General features: G+C 43.0%; 1 protein-coding gene across 3 annotated transcripts in view; it reads right to left on the bottom strand.

The window, feature by feature from the left end:
* Positions 1 to 27966, bottom strand: part of PBX1 (PBX homeobox 1) — a 293317-nt gene that overhangs the window by 212825 nt on the left and 52526 nt on the right. The window lies entirely within an intron of this gene.

Here is a 27966-nt window from a genome sequence, read left to right as displayed (position 1 = left end):
CGGGCAAGCAGTACCTACTCATCCCAGGAGGGGTAGGGGGAATCTGTACACTCCCTTTTTCTTGCTGCCAAATAATATCTTCCTTAAGCATTCCGTTCCAAATGCTTCCAATGTTCCATGCGCACAACTGCCAAGCGCAGTAGAGGCCGGCACTCTGACTCTGGGGGCCTCTGCCAAGCAAGCCCCTTTTAGAATCTGTAGTGAGCAGGTGACCTCATTGAAGAGTGTCATGTGTGAGGGTGACGGTCAGAGCTGGGAGAAAGGGCAAACCAGCAGGGATCCCCTGCCTTTATCGCTCCTGAATGCTTTGTTCCCCCGGCCTCAAAGAACAATCAGTAGTCACGCTCTGCTCCACTTGTCGGTTTCACCCATAGTGCGAGTGTGTGTGAGTGTATGTGTGTGTCTTTATCAGAAATCTGGCAGCTTTATATTCACGCATGCAGAGTAAAGGCTTGGGCTCAGCAGAGGCAGCACCCAGAGGGGTCTAGCACTTTTCAAAGATTCCTCTTCCGGCTTACGAGTCAACATGCCAGTGCACAATATCTTCAAAGGGGAAACTGAGGAATGCTATGTAAGAATCCCTGCTCAGCCCTAGGCAGCTTGGAAACGAATCACTTTAAAACATACACTTGTGTATTTTTCCACCCTGGTTCATAATGTTTTCCTACCTCTCACTATGGCTAGGGCGGAGAGCAACCCATAGAAGCCATCTGTATTTTCCAGCAGACCAAACAGGAAGAGGCGCAGAAATCTGCGCAAGTGACCACGCTGCCGCTGTTGCTAGGCAGCACGATTATGTCCATTCTCCGCTGCTTGGCAACCAGCCTTTCCCATCACATATACACACAGTCACAGCAGCAATATGAGTGCCCTTAACTGTTGCCTTACAGCTTTCAAAGAAAAGGGCTGAATTTCAAAGGAACTTACAAACAGTAATAGACCCCCTCAATATTCCACTCATAGTGAGATGGCCCCCAGAGCACGATGGCCCTATTTAATCAGAAATTATCCTTTTGGTGATACTTGAGTTTGCACCTGATGGTTGCACAAATCTTCTCGTGAATGCAGTGACAGGCCAAAGAGATGAGTAAAGAGCTTGAGTCAGCAAGCTTGAACTTTTGGAGAAGAAAGCCTGTTCTGTCTGCCCCCATACCTCTGAAGAATCCACTGGTGAAATAATCTGCTCCCCAGGATCTGCCATCTAGGGAACTACGACAAAATAAGGGCCAAATACCTTAAACGGTGACGTTCCTTTCTGTGGTTCCCAACCAAATGTCAGTGGAACTTGGTCCTACAGTCATCCTAACCTCATTGGTCACAATCTGTCACTCCTCAGCAGCAGGGCCAAAGTTATCAACTTATCGTGCAAATCAAATAGCTGCCTACTGAATAATAGGACTCCCTCACCCTACCTCCTGCCTTTGGTCGATAAAAAACAGATGCCCAAAATCCCACAGGAAGTTAGCATCCCAGTAGGCAGTTGAACTCAGGGGCTCCTGGTTTATAATCAACGGCCTCAGTCACCGTCCAACCAGCCCCACTGCTTTCACGCGAGACCCACATAAGAATCATGTTAATCCATTTTTTCTTTCAGTTTTACTTTGGTCCAACTTTTTAATATGTTAACTTTTCAAATGACCCCTTTAGGTGGCACTATATAGAGTTCGGCTCTGCCTATCAGGGAAAGCAGTCCGTTAATACTAGCAAGGGCATATGCATTTTCTTCTAAATCTCTCTGTAGGATTTTAGAAAAGTCTCCAAGCATCGTTCCGATTATAGTCTGAATTCAGTGAGATCATCCCAAGTGATAACCTCATTGGTATTTCATTTTCTTCTCAGCCCCAGCTGGAGAACTTTTCCCCTCATTAAAATTAACGAGGTCAGTTTCCCAAGCTCAAGATACTGAGCACTCCTGTTGGTGGAGTTTTGTTTCTTAAATTGAGCCACATTTCTATAAGTGTAAAGTTATACTAAGCGTCATTTACTTTATTGCTGTGTAATAAGAAACCAAAATGGAAGTCCTAAGCTATCCTCCTACCATATCCTACACTTCAGTGGCCACATGCAGACACACACAAACCACACGTCCCCAACTCAGCCCATGGTTTCTCCCCATTCTGGTCGTGAAAGAAACCCCACCACAGTTTAGAATCAGTAGCTTGGTGGAAAACATAAAAACACTCGGGCCTTCTAAGTGGCTAAGGGCTCCAGTGTTACAGCCAATTTGAGAAGAAAGTTGCAGTCTCCCTGGGCATTTGTCAAAGCCATGAGGAGAAGACGAGAAAATTTCTATCTCCTTCTCAAGCTCTTCTCTGCAGGCAGCAACAAGGTGACTAGATATCCAAAGTTCAGTGTGACCTTAGTACTCATAAAACTCCCCAACCAAAAATCAAGAGGAAGTACCATGTCAGCAAGTAGAAACTGTGCTTCACATTCCAACTCTGGTGAAAAGGGAAAAAGAGAAAAGGATAAAAATAAAAAGCCAATTTCATAAATGAGGTGGAAAGGCACTCTACAAGGCAACTAAAAACATACACTTCCCACATGGAACAAACAAGCTGGGCTCATGCACCTTGTTCCAAGCTGAAATAAGATGCTTTCAAGATGGTCATGTAGAAATGAAAACAGCCTTTTCAGACTCACTCTTTCGGTCATCCTTTCAACATCCTTCTCCTTGGTTAACCCAAGAAACTGTGTTCCTCCCCCCTTCCATCTCTGTAGACCTGAGTTTCAATATAAATAAAATCTAACTGTAACTGAGATCAAAAGGAGAAAAAAAAAAGAGAGAGAGAGAGAGAGAGAAAGATGCTGGGGGCTAGAACTAAAGCCTGGGAGGGGGTGCCCACTGACTCGAGGCCACCAGATTTGTCAAGGCCCATTTACCCAGACCAGGCAGGGACTGGGGAGCTTGCAACGCCCATTGTTGGCTGATCAAAGTTCAATCAGAAAGTAAAGGAGGAACCCAGCCAGCCTCATGTGATCCAGCACAGGAAGCCAAGTCTAAAGAAAATGAGCTGTGCTTGTGAATAAGGTACACCAAGACATCTTTACTGAGCTTGCCACACAGAGAGAGAGAGAACAAGCCAGAGAGAAGGGAGTCTATTCGAAGCTGCATCCTAACGAACCTTAATAAGTTAATGCAGAAATCCTCCCAGAGAGTCTGGCTATAGGAGACTCCGGTCTCTATGGAATCAAAATCTGTTATGTTACAATATAATAGATGTAAATTAAAACAGAAAATCTATCATGCCTCTAATGTACCCTGATAGCTGAGTGTGTGGATCCGTCCGAGGAGAGGCACAGGAGGAAGGGTGATATATGGCGAGGCTGGATGGAGGGTGAAAAGCGTGGCGAGACGAGCGGGAGAATGGCGCAGCCCGCGCGCGCCTCAGACCCAAGGGCAAGAGACGAATAAATGTTGATTAGTGTTGATTTTGTCCGACAAACGCCTGTCGAGTGACAGTTGGGCTAAGCTGCACTGAAAGAGAACCATTAATCTTGGTCTGGTTTAAGTAGAGTATATTAATTTGTGTCATTTTTACTAAGTCGCACTGAGAAAGGCCTCTTACTGCTTTGCATTTGACTGCTTTGGTGGTTTAGCCTGGTTCCCCTCCCTCCTCCCTCATCCCCCACTTTTTAAAACAGATACCATGGTGGCAGCGGTGGCAGCAGCAAATTCAAATGACACAGCAGGGGAGCAGGGGACTGAGAGCTCCTCTCTTGGATTAAGAAAATAAACTCCCAGGGTGTTGGCATAGCAACAGCATTTCAGATGAACTGCTATATATTCAGTGATTAATAAATTAACATTTTTTACAGTTGTTCCTCCTTTTCTCCCCACCCCCACCCTCACAATAAACCCCTTCCCCCACAGACACACTTCAACCTTCTCGAAGCTGTATCGCTTGCCTCTTAACAGAATAAGGAAAGAAGTCGCAGAATATTCACAGCCTTAGAGTTAATTCCTGCCCACAGTTGCCATCTCTACAGGCTGGCGACATGGCCCCTTGTCACCAATGAGGCTAAGAATAGGCTCCAAGATCAATGGGCAGGTCTACATAGAACCACGTGCACGTGGTTGGTGGAACCTGGCACTCTCCAAGATTCTGATAGCAGCAGGCCCCACCCTCAAAATTTGGGGTCTTTCCAGGTCCTCATAGGCTAGGAAACAACTGAGAGTTACCGTTTCTCCCAAAGAATTTATTTCCCTACAACAAAAACCCCAAACCATGACCGAGAGAGTCCTGACCTTGCCCAATTATGCTGGCTAAAAAGAAAGTTTGTGTCTATCAGAGGGTGTTGGTGTATTAATAGGAAGCCGACACTTCCTTTCTGAGCTTACAATCCTCCACCAGACAGTTCAACTAATTTGGGCAATTCATATTCCAGAAATGAAACGCAATGAGCATTGTGGGAGGAACGAATGAAGAAATTGATTTTAAACACTGCCATAGTAGTCAGGTCCAGTCAGTTTCAACAGTACCCCAAGCTCAAAAAGCACTCTCTTTTCAAAGCTTTCATGAAATAATACATGCTTTAGGAGATAAGGACCAGGGAAGTAATAAGTTTTGCTTTCCATAGCTCTTACCTGTATCAGTGTTTTATTGTAACCATCCTCTTAGTCCTAGGAAAGTGTCAGCTGGTGTGGGGCCAGGCAGGACACTGCAGAAGGTCAATGGCACTAATCTCGACCTTCAAAACTCACCCGGCCATATCCCTCAAGAAGCCTCTGGCCAAGTCTCCCAGAAACCTCATGCTTATAGGCTTCCGGACAGGGAATATTCAGTGAGCAATGCCGGAGCTACCTCCAAACAAGAAGAAGGAAAAGCCTTACTCTGTGCAGGTGCAGAAGACAAAGCTGGCACTAAAAACTGACCGTTACGGGTGGTGGGGAGCTGGCTCACAGGGAAGAAACTGCTCATCCACGGCTGTGCCACAGCAGAGCTGGGAGCTCCTTCCTCAATTGAATGGAAGATTAAATTACAAAACCTGTTAGGTAGCTCGAGGCCACTGCTGGAGAGCGAAGAAAATAAATAATAACAATAATAACAAATATACTATGAGGCTTAACATGCACCAGGCACTATTTTAATTGCTTTTTGTGTATTAACTCCAAGGCAGATACCTATGAAGTAGATACTGCTATTATCCTTCCTATTACATAGATTAGGAAACTGAAGCAAAGAAAGGTTAAATAATGTGTCCAAAACAACTAGGAACTGGGATTCAAACCCTGGCAGTCAGAGTGTAGAGCCCATGCTCTTAACCACTACATTATACTTTTCCATTTATAATACATGAAATCTGCAGGGAAAGGCTAGGTAATTCAGTATTCATGATGACATACACCATTCAAATTCTACCAGATCCAAGAAACAGTCCATACTGAGACCCCAAATAATAACAAAATAGACTTGGCAGTGAAAACACTAGTAATAGAAAATGATGCAACTATTAATAGTCTAAAGAGAGAGAGAGGCCGGGTGCTGTGGCTCATGCCTGTAATCTCAGTACTTTGGGAGGCCGAGGTGGGCAGATCACCTGAGGTCAGGAGTTTGAGACCAGCCTGGCCAACATGGCGAAACCCTATCTCTACTAAAAATACAAATATTAGCCGGGCATGGTGATGCACACCTGTAATTCCAGCTACTCAGGAGGCTGAGGCAGGAGAATTGCTTGAACCCAGGAGGCAGAGACTGCAGTGAGCCAAGATCATGCCACTGTACTCCAGCTTGGGTGACAGAACAAGAGCCCATATCAAAAAAAAAAAAAAAAGAGAGAGAGAGAGAGGTGGGAGAGATGGTTGCGAAGAAAATAAGTCAGTAACACCATCCATTCGAGGATATTCTACATTGAGGATGTCATAGTGGACTTACCAGGCAAACTGGTTTTGAGTCCCACCTATGCCATTGAGTAACTGTATGACCTGAAGCAAACTGATATCCATTCTAGGTTTTCTTGTCTATAAAACAAGATTGGGGATTTCTGAAGTCTCTTCTAGGTCTTAACTCTGTATGAACCCTAGGGTCTAGGCACCATAAAATCCATTTCCCACCTTTTAGATGACTTCCAAAGTCACCTAAATTATATCCTTTTGAGCCTCCATGTTTACTGCTCAACCACCATCAAAGTTGTGGAGAGCACCAATGAGTTCGCGGTTATAATATCCTCTAGACCATAAATACCACATGCCCAATGTGTCCGTACCACTGCTTCTTCCTAGTCTATTAATCATTATAAAAGCCTAGTTATAAGCGTGCTGGGGAGGTTGATATAAAGCCACCAATTGAGAAAAAGACCCAAACACATAGTTTGCACAGTGTTGAATCCATAGTGGGCATTCTGCATGTTCTACACTAACAGTACATCTATAATTCCTGAAATCATTCATGGACTATGAAACTATATACTCAAGGTCACTGATGTTGGCTTTTCATCCTACTCCTGTGTCCAGCAGGAGAAAGGCTGTGCTGTGACCCTAAGGACAGGTGCGCCAGCTCTTGCTTCTCTAAACTCAGAGCCCGACTTCCTCCTCACCCTCCCCTGAAATCAAAATATCTGTAACTTTAATTCCTTGGGAAAATGGGCAGCACGACAAGAAGAAACTGAATAATAAAGATGAAGGGGGCGAGGGTAGCACGGGCACTAAATGATACTTCTTTGCTTTGTAACTTCAACTCCAGTGCAGCCATGTCAGTGAGGTGCTGTGAGGGCTATTAACGCCTAGGCTGTGGCAAGGTCCTGTGGTTTCAGGGCAGAAGGGTATTAGGTCAGCCACAAGTAATCATGGTGATAACAATAACAATATTAGTATTTGTCCAGAGACAGGGTGGTGTGAAGGGAATCACATTAAATTCAAGAGGACTCAGATAAAATGATGCTAAGGGTCAGACTAAATCTAACAACAGCCTGTGATTTGTGGCTTATGCCACTGCTCTAATTTGCCTCTCTACGGCTGATGGCCCATGAAGGTGAGGGGTGTTATTGAGTGCTGCCCAGGCTCTGCTTGTGGAACAAGCAAGTCACAACGCTGCTTGCCCAGTTTCTGACTCTGCTACAGCCAACCTGCTCTTCTAAAATCATGTTTCTTATATGAAAATAGTCAAATATGGCCCAAATCTGTTCCAATTCCTTAATTTGTATTAGTTTCCTTCATGTGCTACGAGAGCTGATTTACCTTACTGATTTCATATGCACATTAATTGCTGTACTCTTGTTTGTTTAAAGTGTATCTGGATGCATCTGCCTACAAAAATAATATGTCTTGTTTATTTATTATCTATTGTAGATTGTAAACAGTAATGGCAGGGACTGTCTTTTTTCCATCACACTTGTAAATATGCCCGGAGGCTAAGCAGAAATGAGCTTCTCCAATAACTAAAATAAATAATGAATTAAGTAAGTGGACTTGTCACTCTCCATGTGGATTATTTATGCTTTGTACCTTATACCTCAGTAAAAGGGTCAATGCAGAGTGAGAGTTTTTACTTTCCTCTTTTACTTAACTTTTTGCCCCTCCTCAGCTCCCATGCTTTTATTACTTAAATCTGAGAGCCACGTTTTCTGACTTCTCTGTGTTGCTTACATCCAAAGAAATTTGTTTGTTCAGAAAGCACTGTGAACACTGTAGAAAAAAAAACAAAGAAAAAAAAATCCCCCCTCACTAGGTTTATGAAACTATTTGTTTTGTTTTAACCAGAACTTTCATCTAGCATCTGGCTTTTAAAAGGTATCTTAAACTGCAAAGCCAAACGAAAACAAAAACAACACAGTAATCAGTGAGAAAATAATTATGCACATTAACCTGCAAGAAAAAGAAGGAGCAATTCTGTGTATCAGTAAGGTTAATATATTACTCCTTCTCCCATTCTCCCACTCCACACTCTCAACTTCTGCCAGGTCTCTAGGACTTCCTGATCCACTCTGCCAGTGACATCACGCTACCTGGAAAGCTGCTGGAGCTGATGAGGCTAGCTTTACAGTAAGGTGAGTCTTGCTGACTCTCAGGCTTGTGTGTGATGATGCTAAATGCTCGTCATCCTTACTTTACTATGAACTGTGAAGGGAATGATTAAGCACATTATCAAGGCAAAGATCCAAAGATTGCACAAGACAGTCATTGCCAAGTACCTGGTAGCAGCAATGCAACTCAGAGGAAAGAGTATGGGCTTTGAAATCAGAGACCTGAATTTAGTCACTCAGTCACAGAAGGTTCTATTTTATTGAATCTCTCTAGGGCTCATTTTCCACATCTGTCAAGTGGGACTAATAATCCCTTTCAGGGTTATACTATATACTTTATACAGATTTTCTCATCTTATCTGTTTGGTAGGAACCTAGTGCATGTTAGCTTTCTCTTTTACCAAGTATTTGGGTAACAGAAGAATGATACCGCATGTAATATTACAGATTGATAGATGTACTGAGAGCAAATCATGAACTGCTATACAGGCAGCCTAAATATGAAAACAGCGTACCCACTAGTCAAGTATATGATCACCACACCACCCCTACAAGTTGCAAAGACCAAGTGCAGATCTAAAACGGAGCATCATCAGTCTCCTAAAATCCCATGTTACCCATCCATGTAAAACTTCCCACTCAGACTCTGGAAGCATAGAAAAGAAAAATATATTCAGGGTTCTTTTTCACGTCATCCAAGAACAAATTATGCAATCTCTCTGTCTATGCCCATGCCAAAAGACTCGCAGATCTGAATGATTTTGCCCAGTAAAAACCACGTCAGCCATGTACTGTCCCATCAGCATCACCCCATTGGTCACAAGCACTAGCTTTTCTAATGACTTTGCAAATAACATTAGGAAAAAGTTTACATTATTTTGAGGTTATTTTATTCACCTTTCTGAAAAAATGCTTTTATTGATAGCATTTCTCATATCATCTGTGATTTTTGGCATACTCATTCACACTGTCTTTCAAAAGAGAAACAGTCAAAATATTGCCCATAAAAAATATATAAATATATGTAGTCATATATACAAGCATCCCAAATGTGGTTAAGAGAACAGATTACAGAAACTCCTACCTTTTATCAAAGAATTGGCAAGCCAACCTTCTTGTTGGAAAAAGAATTAAGAAATCTGCAGGTACAGCCTCACCACCTATCCACATTTGCCAAATGAGGTCTCCACTATGGCTACAGCCACGTTTTACAGAAATGTTGCTGTGGCTTGAGAGGAAATTCACTTGACAGTAAAACCTTTCAAACAATTTCTGTTTTAAAAAAGTAACAAACTGTAGCAAAGGTGAAGCCCAACTGAAGGCTGGGAGATGTGGGTTTTCATCCCATCTGCACCAATAAAGGATGAGTGATCTTAGCAAGACACATGCCCCTTTGGGTCTCAGTTTCCCTAGGAATGTAATCAGTGCACCGGACTCAGTTGTGTGACTCCCTTTTAGGACTAATATTCCATGAGTCACGGAGAAGGAAGGTCTGCTGCGTCTTAAAGACACACAGAGAGGACTGAAAAACGCACATGGTAACCTGTCAAAATCGAGTCTGTGAAGGAATTCCAAAGAGAACATTGACATGCAGAGGAGGAGCTGCCCTCACCTGTCCATCTTGCCACAGTATTTACTATGTATCCAACCACTTACAAAGCTCCATATTTAACTCAAAATGCTTAACACTAACTTTTTTTTTTTTTTTTTTTTTTCAATTTTAGATCTTCTTCCCATTCTTTGGAACAGGTCTAGGGAGACATGACCAATGATTAATGTAAAGACAGACACAGCAGTCTAATAAACACAGCCTCAGGCCAAAAAAAAAAAAAAAGAGAGAAAACAGTGCCACAGATGGCCAGGGTAAGGGCCACAGCACTGGCCCCAGCTGAGTGTCTGAGGTCAGTCCAAACAAGCATTGACTTAAAGAATCTTGTGTGAGATGTCATTCTGCTCTACCCTAAGAAACGATGGAACTGTTGCCATGGCAACAAAGGTACTTGAGAGGGACATGAGCAAAGGGAGACTTAAAAAGAAAAAGACAATATGTGGCCTAAACAAAAATATGTGACGGTGTAAGGGGTGCTATAAAGCCTTTATTGCCACTTGTTAAGGAAGACCTGTATAGCTCACTCGTGAGTAATAAGGCGGTCAACCCAAACTAAGGCACTAAAAATTTTATAGCACCCCACATATCATATATATCTAGATAGACAGAGAAAGAGAGAGATACATATATAAAGGACCTCCACAGATACACTCACAAACAATGCAAGCAAATGTTGCTACTGATCTTGGAAATGCTGTCTTCTAATAGAGTCGCTCCATTTACCAATATTCTTAATTTATCGGCTATCAAATGCCACATCCCATCAATTCAGTTCTTAAAAGGTTCAGAAAGCTCAGCTGCAATGAGAAGGAACTGTGATGGTTTCATGGGGAGTACAGACTAGCCAGGTGCATAAAGCCAGGATTCCCTGTTCTGGTGGTGACTCCACAGCTAATTTATTATTTCACAGTTGGATTAAATGCTCCCTACTGCCATCAAGGATTGTCAAGGTGACTGTTTGGACTCGGAGAAAGAGACCATTGCAACTCAGAGCAGGAGATAGGGGACTGTCATGTTGCATGTTCTATATCCCCTACCTTACTCAAAAAATATACTTCTAAAGTATCAGTTGTAAACTGATCTGTAGTCTCATTAGATGACTACAGGACTAGAAAACTTAGCGATTTAAAGCAAACCTGCAGTAAAGCCTTTCAGAGTAAAATTGTTTGAACATTTTTGTAAAGTAAATAATGACATTTTAAATTCTCCCCCAAAGTTTGTTTCTTATAGTTCTTCTCCAAGTGAAGTCAAAAAAACCCAAAGGATTTCACTGAGCACTGTGCTAGGAACAGATGTCCCCCAAAAGCAATTAATGTACTTTTCTCAGTTACCTGAATCTAAAAACAGGTACAGAAAGATCCATTCTTGGGGTTCATGCTCTATTCACTATAATTTCCAGTTGCTAGTTTCAAATACATGGTCACAGCAGAGGACCAGCTTGGGTAAACTCAGGGGCCTGATTTGCTCTTTTCTAACACAGTGATGTGTGAGAAAAATTAGATTACCTGGATAAAGTTCTCCAAGCCTGCTGGAGAAAAAAAATACAAAAGAGATGCAATGTATTGGCATTATTATTTCTATTGAGCCATTTCTGAAGCACAGTCATGAATGCCTGCCTGGCTTTTAAAGAGAGAAACGCTTCCCCTCCAACAAAAGGCCATCGTTCATTCCTTCCAGAGCTAAGAAAATGTGAACAGCCTAGTCTAGCTTCCCCAAAACATCTCCTCCATCACACTGGCTTCCTATCTCTTGAGGCTTCCTTCAAGAGAATTATTATTTCCTTTCACTGATATTCTAACTTTCCTGTTCCTGACGCTGCGGGTCCATTCTCAAATGCCACCACCTCTGACTCTAACATGCCAAAGTGAGCTCACCAAAACAGGAGGCACCTCTTGCTGGACTAAACATGCATAGGCTTCAGGTGACACAATGATTAGGCCAAGCAACTGCCGGCCACACATCTGTACCAACACACTCAAAAATCAATAGGGCATTTATAATAATGGAAGTTCAATGGCTTCCATTTTGTGAAGTGTTAAATGTGCCAAGGGACTGAGTTAAAGCTTTGGCTATGAAAGGGGACTGTAAGTTATGCTTCCTTTAAAAAAAAAAAATTTGCAAATGGTTCATTTTTCCTTAAGGAAAAAAGGGAGTTTCAATTAGGTGAGTGGAAGGACAAATGTTCCAAGTGCATTTTGCTGAAGTTCTAAGTGCTTCTGAAACCCCTCCTGTCAAGGCATTAGTAATACAAGATTTAAGATGCCCAATTAATTTTTTCCAGCCACCAGCCAAAAGTAGATGCAGGAGGAGGTTAAAAGCTAAGTGTTTAATTAATATTAAATTTATAAGATTCTCTATCACTGAAAGCATTGTAAAATTGAAAAAGCAGTTAATTTTACGGTTGCTGTGTATTCCTCTGCTTTGATCTTTGATCTATGATATAAAATCACCAACTGTAAAGATTCCCCAGCTTTATTATACCTGTTAAATGGTGAGAAGGGAGAAAGAGAGGGGGAACCTGCAGACATGATGGGGAGTGGGGAATGAGGCCCTGAAAGTGGTCATTAATGCTGATGAGAAAATCTAAACATGAGAGATTCAGGAAATAGCTTTTGACTAAGCCACATACATAGACGAGGCATTGTCATCTTGCCCATTCTCTACACTCTAGTTTTCTAGAGTTTGAAGATGGGAAAACAGCAGTTGTCTATCTCTGGCTTAAGACAAAATAGTAAAGCAGAAAAGATTTGGGTTGGATTATAGAAGAATTTTCTGAAACTGAGTTTCCAAAACGTAAACTCTTCATTGGAATAGATCACAGCATTGCCTTTCCTACAGCCAGAAATGCTTAAATTAGATAAGTATGTGTGTGTCTTGAACAGTCCATACACTGATTCTTTCTTCCAAAGGCTCCACTTACCCACCCACTAGTAGAGACCAGGCCGGGCAAAGAAACGCTCAGCCCTGGGCAATGGGACCTCTTTAATCCATGGCATTTTCAAAAGCCTGTACTGATAAAGGGCAATGGAATAGGAACCAGAGGTAACAGGGAGGAAAACCTACTTCTGAAAATGCTATCCTGAGAGGTTTTCCCAAGATTTCCAAATACCATATTTCTGCCATCAAGACAGATGTGTGGTTCCCTCAATGACAGCCCATGTCATGAATCCTTAAAGATAAAAGGGGGAAGGCATGGTATATGCATCTCAAATAAACTGGCCATTCAGCCTGCAAAGATATCAAACACTCACCTTTGCCTTCTCCCCACCCAAATTTGGGGTGGTGGTGTGTGGGCTGGGGGGTAGCGGGGTTCCTGGAGGTAGAAGCAGAGGAGAGTACTTTGTGCGGAACACAACTTTGTATCCTAGTCACCAAAAAGAACAATGAGGGGCATTTCCGACTCCTGGCCTCCTTCAATTCTGTCACAAATCCAGAAACAAAGACCTATTATGCAGAGTAGATTTTACAGAAAGGCAGAAGGAGGGTGGGGGAATGGGATAATTCATGTAAGGTGTTTTTTTCTTTTTTTTTTTTTAATCCCATCAGGGATCTCATTATAATTTCATTATTAGCAGAAAAACCAAATAAGTGGCAAGAGAAAGAATCACCACTTAATATTAACACACGCACTCACATACACAAAGATGAAAGATCTCATGAGCTTCAAAGAAGCTGCTAATTTTCCAACTTCAAACGACTCAGTGAGAAAGACATTGATAATGAATGTGCTTTTTCCACTGGCTTGCTTATAAACTTCTCCCCTTTCTGTCTCCTTCCCAAAAATTACTTCTCATTTTTAACTGGAAACAAACATCAGACATAATAACAGAATCCTGGGTTCATACATAATCTTTCTTCAGGGCTTCCTTTTTCTGTCTTTCCGTGTACAATAAAAATGTAAGGGGAAAGACAGAAGAACCTCCTCAATGGTAACAGGGCATACTGCCTTAGGAAGAGCAGCCAAGAAAAAAATACAAATGTACCTCATTGCCAATAAACTACACTATTTCAAGAGTAGATGACTAATTCATAAAACACTAACTTTCTTTGTCTCTGTAACTGTCTTTATCCATCAAGAAGCTGCAAACTTGGGGCATTTTCACACTGAATATATGTTTCTAAAAGCTTTACCTGGTGGTGAAGTGTGATACTGCAAGCCTGTCTCTTTTTGGCATTTTAATCCTAAACAAAAAGTAAAACCAAGTTTCTGGAATTCAGGCTCCCGTAAGCTAGTGCCACCTACGCACTGCAGTACCCATGTCTCTGCATGGTGTATCGTGTTCTTCATGAAAACTGTTCAATTCTGACTAAAGGAGATTTTTCTTCCTTATAGAAATACGTTCTAAAATGTATAATGTCATTGGAAGGATAGATAACACTTTAAGAAAATCTTCATAAACCTGTTTTCTAGAATTAAAATAGTTGTCAAAAGTGAAAATGAGTTGCTATATTTTATAAGCAGTTTTGATAACAACAGGCTAGACAGAAGCTCCCAACCTCTGTGAATGTACAGTCTCTTTTTTAATGTTGAAACATTGCAAGTACCGCTATAAGAGAGTTATTATATTTTTAGCGTCTACAGATGGAGGAATGATACACATGAATAAAGAAACCTATAGGAACAAAAAAAAAAAAATGCTTGTTTAAGTGAATGTGCATTTCATTAACCACAATAGCGATTCATACATTCAAAGAATTTTAGTAGGTATATTTATCTGCCTGTGTGTCCAGGACATTATTCTGTTCACAGACAATGCTTGCTATGCGCATGAATTTACCAAACCTTTTTAACAACTTCAAGGCTCCCTCAGGGTCCGAGGCGCACAAATTGAGAATCACCATGTTAGAGGAAGAAAGATACCAGCTAAAGGAATGTATGCCTCTAACTAATTCTTTCATTGAGAGAAACTGACATTCAAACAGCTGAATGATTTTACACATACCACTCCTTGTTTTACTCCTACCAATACTATCGAAATGTTGATAGACACAATACAGATCATTTCTGAGCTTACACGGTCTTGATTGTTGGTTTATAACACAATAAAACTTCTTTTTGGCACAAGAACCTATCTTCTCTGTGTACATCTCCCATTACAAATTGCAAGTAAGGATACTGTGAAGAATAATATAATCAAAATAACATTTCTAACAAAGATATACGAGTATGATCAATGGCAACAGTAGCAATTGCTTAAGAAACATCAGTAAATAATTCTTCAGATACAGTTAGCCTTGTGGTTTTAGGACAGTGGAATGATGATAAGACAGCAATGTTACCCGTAAGAAAGACTGACCCTCACATAAGTGTACACACAGGCATTCACAGCCCCAGTACACACCTCCTCCTTCTATCTCCCTGTCTGATTTCCACTCATCCATTCTCAGCTCCTGTTTGTCTGAGGCCACATGCAACTGTATTTGTCAAGCCCCCTTTTAACAACTTGTTGTCACAGTCCATTACCAAATTGCATATAGTTATATATTCCACTAATTAGGCTTCTAAAATATCATTAACATGTCTCTTGATCATTAGCATAACGTATGAGGCGACGTCGTTAGGCACAACTCGAGTTTGTTAACGTGGTAATGAAAGGCACAAGGAGGCAGGCTCTGCAGGAACCAAGAAGCACAGAGAGGTGGGGAATATCCAGCACCAAGATGCTAAGCCACAAAGGCAAAGACAGAGACACACAGAGACAAGGGCAAGCACAGAGAGGAGATGCAAGGCACAAGGAAAAGGCAGAGGAACACAGTCAAAGGAGTGCATCAGTAAGCACGACTTTGGAAGTGAGATGGCTGCTTAGGCGTAAAAAGGTAAAACCTAATGCACCACTCCCACCTGTGTGGGAATTAGACCCTGAAAAGGCTCTAAGCAGAAGAAGTTTTAAAAATTTCCTAGACAAGAAAAAAATAAAATTCAGAAATATCCTTCTTTCCTGCCACCTAACAGATGGTACCCACGGGTGTGCCCATCTCCCCCATTCCCACGCCACCCCCTCTCCAGCAGTGGCTACAGAAGACTGCGGACAATCACCTGAGGGTGACATTTTTCGATTCCATCTCAGGCCTTTTATTAACATGCTGGTAGATATCTCTATCTATCTATATACGCTGCATTAGTCATGATCCTCTTGTGTGTAACGAGGCAGGGCTTACCTCCAGAGATTATAGACATGCTATGTCTGGAGAAGAGAGAAGGAAGGAAAGCACACAAAAAAGATGGCAACTGGCCAGGCACGGTGGCTCATGCCTGTAATCCCAGCACTTTGAAAGGCCGAGGCGGGTGGATAACGAGGTCAGGAGTTCAAGACCAGCCTGGCCAACATGACAAAACTTCGTCTCTACTAAAAATACAAAAATGAGCCGGGTGTAGTGGCACGCACCTGTAGTTCCGGCTACTTGGGAGGCTGAGGCAGGAGAATTGCTTGAACCCGGGAGGCAGAGGTTGCAGTGAGCCAAGTGCACTCCGGCCTGGGCGAAAGAGCGAGACTCTGTCTCAAAAAAAAAAAAAAAAAAAAAGGAAAAAAAAAAGATGGCAACTGTGCATATGTGTAGTAAGCATGTCAGTGTGTGTGTGAGCAAACACCAGCAAAGTGGTTGTGGGTTGTGATTTCAAACAGCCAGTTAAGCCTGGATTTCATATTTCATAGAAATGTTTCTAAATATATCTATTAGGACTCACAGGACAAGATAATAAAGCGCTTGGCTCAGGAAAGTGGCCAAGTATATGATGGGTAGAGAATTCAAAGGAGTTGGGGGAGATGAGTTCACAGCACGTGCACATCAAGTGCCTAATTCATCCTGAACAAGGAAGCACTCAGCCCAAGTGAGCTATACCTTGGTCACAGGCTGAGGGCATAGAGAGCAAGCAGCCTCAGAAACAATCAGGAGAACCTCACTCATCTAGTCATTACGATAGAAAGAGATCAATCAAGAACTTTGGAGTCCAAAACTCCTGCCAGTCTTTCGGCACAGAGATTCTATTCTAGGCTAACCTCGATGGATTTGACATTTCACACGGATCCACTGGAAGCATCCTAGGCACTCACAACAGTGTGGCCCGGAGAGAAACGTGGCTTCCTTGGAACAGCTTCACCAGAGACAACACTGGGAACAGAGGCCTGGCAACCTGCTGTTTTACACCAGCTCCTTCCAACAAGACGCCTTCTCCTACCTAGTGATCACTTCCAGCCTAGCCTTGCCTCCTGGGCCCACACGGAAAGAAGAGTATACTCAGCATTTACGAGGATTAAAGCCAATGCCAATGCCAATGTCAGGAAGAGAGGCTGGGTTAATTTAGATGGTGCCTAAATGGAAGTATTTCCTATACCCTCTGAGTCATCTGACACCTGACTTGACAGGTCAAAGGCTATGCAACCAGCGTTCACTTACAGGGAGGAAGAATCAAAGTTGCTTGGTTTTATAGAACATATTGTGTGTGAAAGATGGGAGCTTTTCCTCTGGTCCTAACTTCTCATTCTTAAGGAAGATGGAAGTCAAATGGTAGAAAAAAAAAAAAATCTACCCAAATGCCTATTCAATGGGCAGCCTCAGGAATCATCCCCTGTGCACTCTGAACTCTCATATTATGGAACCACAGAAACCTTTCTGTTCAGGTATGTCCATTGATCCTTTTCTCAAAGGAGTTGTTAAGAAACTCCATCGGCTAAATGTGCACCCTGGACATGAATGATTCTTAATTATGGCCAAAAAGATAGACTGTGCAGCAAGAGGAATGGCCACATTTCACGATTATTTCAGTCCAGCAGCTTTGTATAGCTTATGAAATGGGCAACTAGGCCAGCCTAGGACTGCATAAACACCAACCTAAATCAGCCCCTGAAGGAGAACCTGCAGTAAACCAGTCCATATCCCATGCCCCTGTACTAAATAGCACCCCGAGGCAGTCCTTTGCAATGCTTTCTCATAGTGCTATCAGTCAAGGAAAACGTTCATAACAGCTTCTGGGAGCCTAATTCTCACCCCCATTGAGGATAAAAGAAAAGGAAGGCAAAATACAAAAACAGAGAGAAAGAGAAGGAAGACTGTTTAAGAAAATAGGGAAGGCAGGGCGCAGTGGCTCAAGCCTGTAATCCCAGCACTTTGGGAGGCCGAGACGGGCGGATCACGAGATCGAGACCATCCTGGCTAACATGGTGAAACCCCGTCTCTACTAAAAAATACAAAATACTAGCCGGGCGAGGTGGCGGGTGCCTGTAGTCCCAGCTACTCAGGAGGCTGAGGCAGAAGAATGGCATAAACCCAGGAGGCGGAGCTTGCAGTGAGCTGAGATCCGGCCACTGCACTCCAGCCTGGCAACAGAGCAAGACTCCATCTCAAAAAAAAAAAAAGAAAGAAAATAGGGAAGGCAGGGCGCGGTGGCTCACATCTGTAATCTCAGCAGTTTGGGAGGCTGAGGTGGGCGGATGACGAGGTCAAGAGATCAAGACCATCCACCATCCTGACCAACATGGTGAAACCCTGTCTTTACTAAAAATACAAAAATTAGCTGGGCATGGTGGCACACACCTGTAGCCCCAGCTACTCCGGAGGCTGAGGCAGGAGAATCGCTTGAACCCAGGCGGTGGAAGTTGCAGTGAGCCAAGACTGCGCCACTGCACTCCAGTCTGGCAACAGAGCAAGACCCCATCTCTAAAAAAAGGCCGGGCACAGTGGTTCATGCCTGTAACTTCAGGATTTGGGGATACTGAGGCGGGCAGAGCACCTGAGGTCGGGAAATTGAGACCAGCCTGGCCAACATGGTGAAACTCTGTCTCTAATCAAAATTAGCCGGGCGTGGTGGCGGGTGCCTGTAATCCCAGCTACTGGTGAGGCTGAGGCAGGAAAATCGCTTGAGCCTGGGAGGCAGGGGTTGCAGTAAGGCGAGATCGCACCACTGCACTCCAGCCTGGGTGACAGAGTGAGACTCCGTCCCAAAAAAAAAAAAAAGGGAAAACATTTCTTTGACTTTCCTCTCAAAACCTGAAGTCAACAGTTACAAAATTAATCACGTATTCAACAACCTACTCTGCACCAGACCTGCTTTTAGGCCATGAGAATATGGTTATAGAGAAGTCCCTATTTCATGTCACAGGGTGGGGAGGTGGTACAAAAAAGAAAAAAAAATTGCACACACACACCCACATACTCACAAATGCACGTGCACACACATGTACTTGCTTAAGCCTAAATTGCAAAAGGGCTATTTTTAAAGATACATAATTTTATCACATTTCGATGCATATAAAAATTAGAATTGCTAGAATTACACTAACAAAATATAGCCTCAAAATAATGACTTATGAAATCTGCTTGAATAAGTAAAACAGATGTGCTATTTTGGATCTTTAAATATAAATGGTGTTTTTAAAGTACCTTAATACAAATTTTTTTTAAAGAAGTTCATGTTTTTCTATGAAAATTTGCTGGTTTTGCTGATTTTTTGGTAGGATGTTACTCTGTTGCCCAGGTCCAATCATGGCTCACTGCAGCCTTGACCTCCCTGGTCTCAAGTGATCCTCCCACCTCAGCCTCCTGAGTAGCTAGGACTACAGATGTGTACCACCACGCCTGGCTAATTCTTTAATTTGTTGTAGAGACAGGGTCTCACTATGCTGCCCAGGCTGGTCTCAAATGCTCAGGCTGGTCTCAAACTCCTAGGCTCAAGTGATCCTCCCACCTCAGCCTCCCAAAGTGCTGGGATTACAGCATGGGCCACGGCTCCTGGTCTCCAAAGAAATATTTAAAAGGCAAACTCATTATTTTTCCTAGGCTTTCTCCACTTCACTCTCCACAATTACCTATAAAAATTGCTTCCAGCCCTACTTCTGGATCTAAAAACAGGATTTTTTTTTTTTAACTTGAAAAAAACTAGAAGATCCATGGATGATCTTTCAGGGGTTCCTTAGCTTCCTGAAATTCCACGAGGGGGAAAAAATGTGTGTATCTAGGCTAATTTTCTGGAACTAACCATAAATTTCATCAGAAAATAAAGGGACACACGACCCAAAGGAGGTGAACTGCTCCCTGTGGTCAAGAGGAGTACTTAGGCTTCATACCAAGGACAAAGATGGTGTAGGAGTTAATTTTTCAAAAGTGTAAAAAAGCACCCACTAGCTTGTACAGGTCATCTTCCTGTCCTTGAGCACTCCCCACCGATCCCCCCACTCACTGCCCCTTAACTGAATAACCCAGAAAGTCAGCTGCTTGAAAGATATTGTAAATAGCTCCAACGGAGTGCAGTTTGGGGCAGATTCCAATTAGCCTTCACTTAACGGTCTTTTTTCCTCTGCCAAGTTTGTGCAGTGAGGATCCAATGCCCCACCCTCTGCTTGGCTCTGAGTTTAGGCGCAGGGAGGAATCAAGTTTGTGCTCAAGCTGATAGATGTCAGCCACAAAGTCTATATGTGTCCCACCTGAAAGCTAAAGAGGGAATCAAAGGTGGTTTCAAAAGGGGTGTGCCTGGCAGTGTGGCAGAGAAGGGAGCTGGTTTCCTGTGAGTTTCCTTCTTTTGTTTCTCTCCCTGTTGTCTAACCCTAAATGTCCCTGCTGCCACTTAATTATCTCTGATCATTTTACCCTTTTCTCTGCTTACTGGTTGATTATCTCCCCATTTCATTTGAATCCCAGTGGAGGTACATAAGCGCTAAAAACAAAGCTGATGGCCAATTAAAAGGTACGTGCCTTATGTTAAAAGCCAGAACATTATACTTCAATATTCATAATTAGGTAGCTTTTGAATGGCTGAAGAACAATGCAAGTCCATATAGAGGGCTAATCAGGGCACCTATATTTTGCAATCCAAATCAACCAATGCCTATTAAACTGATTGCTGAGAATTGTCAGCTTCCTTATTGGCTGGCTCAGAGCCTCAGTACTTCATAAATATTAGAGATGTAAAAGACCAAGGAGTTCCTAATGTGTTTATTTCGTTATAATGAATTCTTCAGGCAAGTGATAGGATTACTGAAGCAGAGCTTGGTAAAAAACCCTACTGATTTTGGCAGCTCTGCTATTCTTCAGGAGTAGCATCTAAATATTACTGAGAAATAGAGCATAAAGATTATTCACTTGGGTGTAATTTTTTTGAGAAAAGGAAAATAAAAATTTATCTTCCACTCTTTCATTTATTTTCTAAATTATCAGATCACTGAAATTGCCACTGGAGCTGTACAAAATTAAACCGAGAAAAGAGCAAGTGAGCAAGAGTAGGAGAGAGTCATTGAGAAGGTTCAAGGGCACTTCACCACTCCCCGGGAAACCCTTACTCCAGCCTAGGAGAAGGCTGGGCTGGCGCTGGTCATCTTGAGTCCTCCCCTGTGATTATTCTCGGTAAGTCAACGTAGAATCTCCGCTAATAATGCACTTAATTTTGGGGGGTGGGGAGGTGAGGAGGAGGAGAGTTGTTCGGTCTGGCTTGCAGAGTTAAGACAATGCCACCTTGTAATTCAAGAGCAATGGGAGGCCAGAGAAATGCTCAGACACCAGGCAAAAGCTTTCTAGAAAAGAATTAAGCATCATGATCTCGGCTCTTCGCAAATGCTCTGTCCACTGGGAGGCAGCATAGGCCGCTGGAAAGAGAAATGGGCCAGAGATCTGGATTCTAATCCCTGATATGTTACTGATTTGGGGTATGTGTTATGGCCAGCAACAGAATCTTGGTTTAAAAAAATAGGGCAAAACAAAGAAAATGGGACAAGAGATGTGGAAGCACTTTAGAGGTAAAGATAGAGCCTGCTGAAAGGAGATCCACACATGTAGAAGTTTGTGGAATATGGAAACTGGTCTTTTTTAACTGTAACTGATCCCCAATGTGGAAAGACTACTACAGGGATTTAAAATAAATAGAACAAAGCAAGTACATTTTTAAGACACAATTTTCTAAAGTGCGTTTTTAAGAATCCTGGTCCAGGAAAAAGGTCCTCAGGTCAAATAAATTCTGAAAATGCTAACCACTCCACCACATACACCCCTCTGAGAGATTTACAACACACATTAACATATTAAAGCTCGGGGAAGCCCTGTAGTGCAGAAAGCTCTTTTAACTCCCAAGCTTACTTGGCAATACAATGCTTCCTCACATATAAACACTAAAACAAATACTAGCTCCAAGGAGCACACTAAGAAAAATGCTGTTTTAAACATGGTAATAACGTCTGATCCCATATTGGAAAGAAAACACTACTGAACCACCATCCATAGTCTTGGGTGGCTGGTCTAGTGGTCTGTGCCATTTTATCCACAATCTCCTCCTTATTCTCTCTGATCAACAACATGCATTTGTGAGGCAGCTGGCCAAGGTGAAAGGTTAATTCTGTGGCCATGAAACTCAGCCCAGCTAACAGACTCAAATGGGGGTTGAACCTTGTCACCTTGGTCCCATTAGCTCTAACCAACTGGGTTGAGTAGCCAGAGACATTAGTCTTAGTTATAATCTCTAGGAGGGATAAAAATTTAAAGGCAACAGCACATGGCCAATGAGCTTTAGCTTATAAATTTGAGGAGTTTTTAAAATAATATTTAAGATGAAGGTATGCTATTTTATCCTAACAGGAAAAAGATAGTCAAGAGGTAATAAAATATGACCTCTGGATCTGGACTCCAGGTGGGTTCAAGTCCCAGTTCTACCATTTAACAGCTGTATGGCCTTGAGCAAATTACTTATTTGAACCTCAGTCTCAAAAATATGTAAATCAGAATAAACATATTCCATTTCTCAAAGGATTATTATGAGGATTATGTGAAATGATCTATGTCAATGGGTTTAGCACTATGACTAGCACATGATAAGTATCAATAAATATTAATAATTATCACTGCATGTAAAAGGACTGAATAATCTCAGAAAATGCAGCTCCCTCTGAAGTTAGCATTGGGAACATGCAATTTTTGTTGTTTTTTTTTTTTCTGTTACACAAAGTGTTCTTACCTTGTAGTTTATCAGAGAATATGCCTCTTAACCTTCACTAAAAATTTCAGTGAGGTTGAGATGGCCTCAGTTACATTTTTGTCCTTGAGAAAAATTTCTACATTAATAACTTAATGGCTATAAAATATGATTCAGCTAACTGAAACTCATTTTACTGGTATATTTCCAGGAATATATTTCTCAAGGGAGATACACCCAAGATAATGCTAAGTAATTGCGAGACATTGTTATTTGGCCTAGCTAGTATTTCCCACCAACACAATAATATATAGATCAGTAAACGGAGCTTCCCACCCCTCGTCACAGGAGCAGGAGTAAGGAGGACGTCGGGAGGGAGACCCAAGGGCTGAGAGGGCAGCAGAAGGCACAGAGAATGATCATGAGGGCTCTGGGCAGCCGCAGTGTGCCTCCTGGCCTAGACGCTGGTGGCTACATCAAAGACTGCCCAGACTTGTTGACACATGGAATCAGCCCCAGGCATGAAGAACAACCATTTGAAAGTTTACGGGGAGTCAGTCACGCAGCTGCCACTCCAGAGGTGGAGAGAGAGAGAGACTAAGTCAACTTTTCCCATTCCTATCCTATGGTTTACATGACCATATTTCACATAGACATATCCTGCGTTTTTCATCTCTGGAGATCCCAGTGAAAGGGATTTCCATGGTGATCACCTGGAAGGCACCTCTGTAACCAAACACAATACCCTGGCCTCCCCAGACTCCTGGCTCTTAACCTCTGCCACCCTTGCAGGCATATCCAACCCAGGGAGGCCAAACCCCAAAGTCAATAGGGGTTGTGGTCATTCACAGAAGGCCTGTAGGCTCTCCCTCTGGCTCCTTCTACTTCACTCTTCCCCTCTTGTGACAGGTCATTTGTAACTGTCTCGTGGGTTTTATTTAGTTGTGGTGCGCACAATTAAAGGCTGTTCTAACTAACAGAGTCCTTGTCCAGAAAACAAAAACCACACAAAAGTCAGTCTGGTTACTCTGGCCACGTTTAGCGACTGTTTCACATCACCACCTCGTCGATCCAATCAATGATGCAGCGGTTGGCTGTTAATAAAGCTAGATAAAAACAAATTGATTACAAAAGGGTCAATTTGGTACCTAACATTTAGAAGGCTCGAGTTTGAGCACTTGTCATCTGTTGGGAATCACCGCAATATAAAATCAGAAATATTACACCTGAACAAATAGCTGCTTGCCTGAAAGAAAAAAAAAATTATTCTAAAAAAAAAAGAATGTTATTATTACTTTCTTTTATATCTATCAGTGACAAAAAAATTGAACCTAGAGAAAAATATAGTGACTTTGTTTTTTAAAAATTCCTTGTGGTTATTTGAAAGGTTATTTCAACAACAAGTAGAAATGGAAATAAACTGATGAACAAGACCAGGGTAACCCACAGATTGTTAGAAAAAGAAATTAGGTCCAACTTACTTGTTTTTCTTATTTTCAGAAATAAGCTACTATATGCAGAAATTGTGTCCATAAACTTCCTTCGACTCCCAGAGAAACATATAGTTTTGAAGAATCCTGACTGCCCAAGAATTAAGGGAAGAGCTGAATACACTTAAAGAGTTCAACTGACGCCAGGCACAGTGAATCACACCTGTAATCCCAGCACTATGGGAGGCCGAAGTGGGCAGATCACCTGAGGTCAGGGATTCAAGACCAGCCTGGTCAACATGGTGAACCTCTGTCTCTATTATAACACAAAAAATTAGCCAGGCGTGGTGACAGGCTCCTGTAATCCCAGCGACTCAGGAGGCTGAGGCAGGAGAATCGCTTGAACCCAGGAGGTGGAGGTTGCAGTGGGCTGAGATCATGCCACTGTACTACAGCCTGGGCAGCAGAGTGAGACTGTAACTCAAAAAAAGAAAAAAAGAATGCAACTGACATGACCAGGGAAGCCAGCCTAAGCTGCCAGCCATGCCCTTGAAAACCTGTGTATCATAACCATGTGTATTATATTAAGGCCCAATTTAGATCTGTAAAATGTGTGAGAGTCCATTTCTTTATGATCCGCTTTCATAGTTCAGAGGGTTGAAACAGGCAGAGTGAAGCTGGACAGCGCACCAGTCAGCAGCCAGGTGGCAAACAACAATTTTAGGTAGGGATGTTGCAAGTACCACAAGTCACATGTCAACATAGAGAATAGAGGAGGTAGGCCGGGCGCGGCGGCTCAAGCCTGTAATCCCAGCACTTTGGGAGGCCGAGACGGGTGGATCACGAGGTCAGGAGTTCGAGACCATCCTGGCTAACACGGTGAGACCCCGTCTCTACTAAAAAATACAAAAAAAAAAACTAGCCGGGTGAGGTGGCTGGCGCCTGTAGTCCCAGCTACTGGGGAGGCTGAGGCAGGAGAATGGCGTAAACCCGGGAGGCGGAGCTTGCAGTGAGCTGAGATCCGGCCACTGCACTCCAGCCCGGGGGGACAGAGGGAGACTCCGTCTCAAAAAAAAAAAAAAAAAAAAGGAGAGAGAATAGAGGAGGGGGGAGTGGGGGTGGGAGCTGCAGAGAAGGAAAGAGGAAATGAGTAAGATAGGTCTCACCTAAGAAAAGGGAGGTGTCTCTAGGCTGACCTGATGGTGTGAACCAGAAATTCAGACAGCAGCATAGCTAGATACTGGAAGAACTACCGGCATCCTAAAATCTGGCTCCCAAGGCTAAAGTAGGTCTGTGCCCTTGGTCCAGTCACTTAAGGACACTTTGCCTCACTCTTCTCGTCTGTAAAATCAGAGAGGCTGAACCAAATGGTCTGGAAAACACGCTCACCCTCTAATTTTGTCTACCCTGCTTTCGTGTACTTCCGCACACAAGGAGGACCCAATCACCAAAGGTCCCAACTCAAGGAAGAACGGAATTGTACTTTGCCTCCTGAGTGATTCTGGGCAAGGAATTGTGCTTGGTTTCTTCCGCTTTGTGCTTCTGCCTCCCCCACGACAGACACCCCACAGAAATACCCGAGAAAGGTTATCCTGGGAGTTGATGGAGTTGATCTGCTCAAGTGTTGCTTTACTAGCAAAGCAATAAGTACATGCCACAGAGTCTTCCAAGGTTCTCAGTGCATACTGGGATCTCCACTGTTGGTTCCAGGAGAAGACAGAGCAGCTGAAGGGGCAATCTACCTGTAGCCCCCAGGTAAAGTCCAGCATTGTTAGAGCACGCTTTGGAGTGGGCCTAAGAGTTTGGTCAGGTCCTAGGGTGGAGTCAGATTTCTTTGTTTCTACCTCGAGACACCCTCAGCAGAGAGAAGGAAAACAAGGAAACTGCTGTTGTCACCAAAAAGTACCTATCGTTTATTTGTTAAAAACATGGGGCATGACTATGTAACAGACACTGTACTAACTGCTGGTGTCCAGCGTGGGAGAGCTCTGGGCCCCCACATACACAGATCATAACCGCAAGACTGTGTGCCAAGGCTGGCTCACAGACACACACACAATGCTAGGGGGGCTCACAGGAGAGCCTGGAGAAGGTTAGGAACAGCTTTACAGCAATCCTCATACTTGAGTTGGTTCCTGAAGGAAGAAAAACAGTTTGCCAGGTAGTGTGGAGAAGAGAGAATGAATTCAAGGCAGAGGACACAGTGCAAAGGCAGAGTCAGCAAGGGGCGTGACCTGCTCAGAGAAGAGTGACAAGTTCAGGGCAGTTGGGATAAAATGCTTTCCCTGACAGTCCAGAAAAGTCTTCCGTATGCATATCTAGGTGGTGACTTTAGATGCCTTGCCTTACAGGGATAGTAACAAAACACTATGGCTCACAAATTGGAACGTAAGACTTGACATTGCTAAGAAACAAGCTAAATACATACATAAATAAAAGCAAGGTACAGAACAGTATTCATAGTATTCTACTAGTTGTATTTTCAAAATTAGGAAAATACATTCATAATTCGTAAAAATATTTCTAGAAGGGTTTTTTTTTAAGAAAATTCTCATACAGTGATCCCTGGGTGCCACACACTGATGTAAATAAACTCATTTAAACTGCCCAATAACCCGGGGAGACAGGTCTACTTTTCCTCATGCTTAACAGACTAAGAATTGAGGCAGAGTTCAAATCACTTGTCCAGGGTTAATCTGCCAATTCATAATGGGATGGAAAGCCAAGCTGGACACTATCTCCAGTGCTCTTAACCAGGATGCTTTACCACATCTCATGAGACACCAGCAGCTCAGTCGCCTCCAGAAGGCGAGAGGGACCAGGAAGACGGGAACAGAGGTGGCAGCCTCATCATATTCTGCATCTCTTCCTCTGCCTAGGACAGTGCTCCACCTGAGTGCCAGGCACCTTTCCAGTCTAGAATCTTTTGTCTCTTTTCATTCAAAACAAACAAATGTAAATACAAAAGTGGGAATTTTCTGACATTTTTTAGGTACAGACATCGTGGGGTGAGGGAGGGAGGAAGACGGAGGAAGTAAAAGGAAGCCATGCCAGTTTCCCTTTCTATTCCCGCTGCCAAGTCCAGCAGCACTGCTCAAGCAGAGCCGGGGAAACCAGAGCTACAAGAGGTGGCTAAACGTTAGCCTAGAAGACAAACTTGGTCACGTAGAAGTCCCCCCGTCCCCCTTTCCTTTCTGTGGTCATTTTCTAGATTAGTCTCAACCATTGCAGCTGCTCAATGGCGACGCATTGGAAATTAAGGCTATGGCCCCGGAACAGGCGAAATTGCATTAAAAGGGGTAGCTTCCAAGCATCCTTCTACAAGGGTGCTTTTCTCAACAATGATAGGTTGGCTCAGGTGCCCAGAGGTGGAAGGTCCAAGCAGAAAAAGCTTTATTACACCCTACCAACTTCAGTGCAATACACCACCCCAGCCTCGCCTCCACCTTCTTGAACTAGGAGCCCATATATTATACCGTGCCATGGTTCATTTCAGCAAAAATCAACTAGCATTCTTCTGACCTGGGGCAAAAAATTTCCTCATTGAGATCCTGAAAAATAACATTACATCATGTTGCCTGTGTCAGGTTTATAAATGGGCCAAGGGGAGGCTGGGGTGTAACCTGACACTATCAAAACACTGGCCCTGGGAGAAGAAAGGAGGCCATTGTTGTAGGCTGTCGGCTCTCCTCTTGCTGGAGGTAAAGTGAGATGCGAGAAATGTTAGTGGGAGGCCAGGCACAGAGCAGGTCCCCACTCCCTATCTCCTAAAAAATCAGGCAGTCTCCCTCCAAAATGGGCTCGTCCCCATTTCCTGTGGGGTATGTCATCCTCTTCTCTACTCTCCCAGCAGAGTGGATGAGCTAAGTAATTTTTACTCCCAAGCTTCAAAGCAAAGAAACAGGCATAGGATGGCAAAGTCCAGGAGCCCATTTTTTTTTTTCCTAACCAAGCCATTTCTCTAAACAGACAACCAAAAGGAGAACTGAGCCCCAATGATTATGTATACACAAGCGTCATTATTTGAAACACAGAAATGTGAAAATGGCCCAAAGCTAGAGAGAAAAACAGAGCCC

Source organism: Piliocolobus tephrosceles, chromosome 1 (genome assembly GCF_002776525.5).
Source record: "Piliocolobus tephrosceles isolate RC106 chromosome 1, ASM277652v3, whole genome shotgun sequence".
Lineage (NCBI taxonomy): Eukaryota > Metazoa > Chordata > Mammalia > Primates > Cercopithecidae > Piliocolobus > Piliocolobus tephrosceles.
Note: the sequence above shows the minus strand (reverse complement) of the source record. Positions and strands in the feature narration are given on the sequence as shown.